This window comes from Salarias fasciatus, chromosome 14 (assembly GCF_902148845.1).
Source record: "Salarias fasciatus chromosome 14, fSalaFa1.1, whole genome shotgun sequence".
NCBI lineage: Eukaryota > Metazoa > Chordata > Actinopteri > Blenniiformes > Blenniidae > Salarias > Salarias fasciatus.
The window spans coordinates 2207579-2212578 of NC_043758.1; positions in this window are offsets into that span (position 1 = coordinate 2207579).

Sequence of the window (5000 nt, forward strand, 5' to 3'; positions counted from 1 at the left end):
TCCGATCTCCTTCTCTATCTGTAACCTAACCCCAACCGGAACAGCAGAAAGCCGCCACCTCTGAGCCTGGTTCTGCAGGGTTCTCCTCCTCTGAGTCTGGTTCTGCAGGGTTCTCCTCCTCTGAGTCTGGTTCTGCAGGGTTCTCAACCTCTGAGGCTGGTTCTGCAGGGTTCTCAACCTCTGAGGCTGGTTCTGCAGGGTTCTCCTCTGAGCCTGGTTCTGCAGGGTTCTCCTCCTCTGAGCCTGGTTCTGCAGGGTTCTCAACCTCTGAGGCTGGTTCTGCAGGGTTCTCCTCTGAGCCTGGTTCTGCAGGGTTCTCCTCCTCTGAGCCTGGTTCTGCAGGATTCTTAACCTCTGAGCCTGGTTCTGCAGGGTTCTCCTCCTCTGAGCCTGGTTCTGCAGGATTCTTAACCTCTGAGCCTGGTTCTGCAGGGTTCTCCTCCTCTGAGCCTGGTTCTGCAGGGTTCTCAACCTCTGAGACTGGTTCTGCAGGGTTCTCCTCCTCTGAGTCTGGTTCTGCAGGGTTCTCCTCCTCTGAGCCTGGTTCTGCAGGGTTCTCAACCTCTGAGCCTGGTTCTGCAGGGTTCTCCTCCTCTGAGCCTGGTTCTGCAGGGTTCTCCTCCTCTGAGTCTGGTTCTGCAGGGTTCTCCTCCTCTGAGCCTGGTTCTGCAGGGTTCTCAACCTCTGAGGCTGGTTCTGCAGGGTTCTCCTCTGAGCCTGGTTCTGCAGGGTTCTCCTCCTCTGAGCCTGGTTCTGCAGGGTTCTCAACCTCTGAGGCTGGTTCTGCAGGGTTCTCCTCTGAGCCTGGTTCTGCAGGGTTCTCCTCCTCTGAGCCTGGTTCTGCAGGATTCTTAACCTCTGAGCCTGGTTCTGCAGGGTTCTCCTCCTCTGAGCCTGGTTCTGCAGGATTCTTAACCTCTGAGCCTGGTTCTGCAGGGTTCTCCTCCTCTGAGCCTGGTTCTGCAGGGTTCTCAACCTCTGAGACTGGTTCTGCAGGGTTCTCCTCCTCTGAGTCTGGTTCTGCAGGGTTCTCCTCCTCTGAGCCTGGTTCTGCAGGGTTCTCAACCTCTGAGCCTGGTTCTGCAGGGTTCTCAACCTCTGAGGCTGGTTCTGCAGGGTTCTCCTCTGAGCCTGGTTCTGCAGGGTTCTCCTCCTCTGAGCCTGGTTCTGCAGGATTCTTAACCTTTGAGCCTGGTTCTGCAGGGTTCTCCTCCTCTGAGCCTGGTTCTGCAGGGTTCTCCTCCTCTGAGCCTGGTTCTGCAGGATTCTCAACCTCTGAGTCTGGTTCTGCAGGGTTCTCAACCTCTGAGCCTGGTTCTGCAGGGTTCTCCTCCTCTGAGCCTGGTTCTGCAGGATTCTTAACCTCTGAGCCTGGTTCTGCAGGGTTCTCCTCCTCTGAGCCTGGTTCTGCAGGATTCTCAACCTCTGAGTCTGGTTCTGCAGGGTTCTCAACCTCTGAGCCTGGTTCTGCAGGGTTCTCCTCCTCTGAGCCTGGTTCTGTAGGGTTCTCCTCCTCTGAGTCTGGTTCTGCAGGGTTCTCCTCCACTGAGCCTGGTTCTGCAGGGTTCTCCTCTGAGCCTGGTTCTGCAGGGTTCTCCTCCTCTGAGTCTGGTTCTGCAGGGTTCTCCTCCTCTGAGCCTGGTTCTGCAGGGTTCTCCTCCTCTGGGCCTGGTTCTGCAGGGTTCTCCTCTGAGCCTGGTTCTGCAGGGTTCTCCTCCTCTGAGCCTGGTTCTGCAGGGTTCTCCTCCTCTGGGCCTGGTTCTGCAGGGTTCTCCTCTGAGCCTGGTTCTGCAGGGTTCTCCTCCTCTGAGCCTGGTTCTGCAGGGTTCTCCTCTGAGCCTGGTTCTGCAGGGTTCTCCTCCTCTGAGCCTGGTTCTGCAGGGTTCTCCTCCTCTGGGCCTGGTTCTGCAGGGTTCTCCTCTGAGCCTGGTTCTGCAGGGTTCTCCTCCTCTGAGCCTGGTTCTGCAGGGTTCTCCTCCTCTGAGCCTGGTTCTGCAGGGTTCTCCTCCACTGAGCCTGGTTCTGCAGGGTTCTCCTCCTCTGAGCCTGGTTCTGCAGGTTTCTTCCTGTTAAAGGGAGTTTTTCCTTTCCACAGTGGCTCATGCTGCTCATGTGGATCTGTTGGGTTTCTCTGTAAAAGTGTCTAGAAATGACTATGTTGTAATTGGCATTTTAGAAATAAAGCTGAATTTAATTGAATTGAATTGTGTGAACATAGAACGAAAATGTGAAAACAAAGTGTTTTCACTTCAGATGTGGTGTAAACGGGCCTCAGAGGTGAACTGTCAGCTGTGGGACTCGACCCGGGGACCCTCTGAACACGTGCTCCCTCCAGGTGGTCAAGTTGGTTTGGAGCAGTAACAGGAAGCAGCCACACGGGGGCAGCAGAGCACGAATCCGTCTCATTTTCTTCACAGCTTCCTCTGGAGAGGCCTCAGAATCTCTCAGGGTGTGCGTGTGTGTGTGTGTGTGTTGGGCAGGATTGAAAGCAGTTTCTCTCTCTCTCTCTCTCTCTCTCTCTCTCTCTCTCTCTCTCTCTCTTTCTCTCTCACACACACATGCACACACACACACACACACACACACACACACACACACACACACACACACACACACACACACACACACACACACAACACAGGTGGTGGTGTTTGTTTTGGCCCATTTGCTGTTTTCAGATTCAAAGTTTCGAGTCGCCTGTTTGAACGCTGTAATCAACGTGTCATCCAGCGGCACATGAAGGCAACACGTCTCCTGATGGACAAGCCCCGCCCACTCGGCTCCACTGACAAACGGAAAACTGGAATGAACACACACACACACACACACACACACACAAAGTTCAAGTGACTGATTCTTCTGGCTGCTTTTTGAACATTTGTGGTCTGACTTTGACCTCCGTAACATGTGTGTGTGTGTGTGTGTGTGTGTGTGTGTGTGGTCACCGTGGTGATGGAGGCGGGCCTCCAGAGTGCTGCTGGTGGTCTCGGGGTCTCGGTCCATGGACACAGCAGATGGAGGTTCTCCAGCCCGGTTCCTGTAGAACCCGTGTCCAGCAGGTTCTGGTTCTCCCCCTGCTTCAACACAGCTGGACCTGATGGTTCTGTTCTCACCCAGCACCGAGCAGAACCCAGGAAGGGCCCGTTACAGCTTTTCTCCACTGGTTTGGCTCATTTCTTGAAACAGAAATTACATTCTCAAAAAAACTTCCAAACTACTCCACTCCTCGCAGCAGAACAGTGTTTCTCATTCATCTCATCAACACGTCCTACGATCCTGAACGCCTCGTCAAAACACAGCACTATGACAAACTGGAGTGTCTTATGGTGTGGTTTTGGTTTCAGTGGGTTTCTATCAGATCTGAACTTGATAACTGCTTTTCCAGAGTGTTCCTGTGGAGGACAGGAGGACGTGTCTGTGGGACATCAGGAGGACCAAAGTGAAGTTTTTCTCTCAGAGAAGCGAAGCGTTGATAAAATGTTGGATTTTCCTCCTCGATGGTCTCTGAGGCTGATTTCCTTTCATCTGTGGACTAAAACCTGAGAGTGAGTCTTTACAGGACTCTCAGTCACACAGCCGTCAAACAAAGTGTTGTAATCTCCTCTTTCTTCTTCTGCTCCTGGTCACCGTGGAGACCAGCGGCTCGCTGGCTCGCCGGTTCCCCCCTCAGGTTTGGCTGCTGTTCAGGCACTCGGCTGCTGGCTGAACAGCGACTGGCGGCACGAGCAGACGACTGAACAGACGACTGAACACACCAACAGACGACTGAACAGACGACTGAACACACCAACAGACCAGACAACTGAACAACACACCAACAGACGACTGAACACACCAACAGACAACTGAACAGACGACGGAACACACCAACAGACCAGACAACTGAACAACACACCAACAGAGGATTGAACAGACAACTGATCACACCAACAGGCGACCGAAGAAGACAAACAGAAACCCTGCAGATCCTCACAGACGTGGTCCAGACGTGGTCCAGACGTGGATGGTCTGACTGCTCCACATCACGCAGAAATTAAGCGATCAACAGTTGAAAATAGTAGAAATCCAGTCAGAATTTCTACTTTTGCAGAAAATGTGAAAACCCAAATGTTGAAATGTGTCTGCTTGTTGGTTCTGCTTCACCAGGAGGAAAAAGACCGGCTTGAAATGCAAAGGAAGTCATGAAATAAATAAATGCGCCCTTTCCAAGTCTTTGAATGACTCGGTGTCAACAGAGTTCAACAGACAGAAAAGTGTGTTTCCATGACGATGTCAGCGTCTCCTCCACTCAAGACTTCTGCCGATTCTGTTCAACTTGATTGATTTAACATCGTTCTGAAGTCACAGTGCGAGGAAGGAAGAGGGTTTTTATCCCCTCGTGTCACCGGACAAAGTTCAGGCCTCGTTTCCACCGCGACAACTTCAAAACGCAAAGCGCTTCGGTGGCCGTTTCCATGACAACTGTGCATGGAACCAAAACTTTTAGAAAACACCGTAACGCTAAGTGTGTATAATTTTCTGTGGTGCGTGTGTGGGTGCGTGTGTGTGTGTGTGTGTGTGTGTGTGGCACCATGTGGCAAAACAGTTTTCTGAACACAAAACTTTTCAGAAAATAAAAACCCAGACGGCTGAGTTTTCAAAATGGAGCCTGGAAGAAAAAACTGGCCGATCGGCAGAAGCTCCTGTGATGAAACCTGGCGTGACGACCCGGAGCCGTTAAACGGCCGCCGCCGCCGCCGCCGCCAGCCCGTGCCGCTCAGGTAATGAGATTATTTTCGAAATGAGTGACAGGTAATGATACGTTAGCGGAGCGCGGGCTCGGGTGTCGCCGGGCGGCGTGCCTCCTTCTGTTCTCGCTACAATACTCCGACACGCCCGGCCACGGCGGCGGCGGCCAGCGCCTCCGATTGGCCCCGGGCCGGGGTCAGCGCGTGTGCCGCGGCGGGACAAAGCGTTCTCGTTGGGTGGCGGAGTGTGAGGAGCCGGAGATCCGATACTTC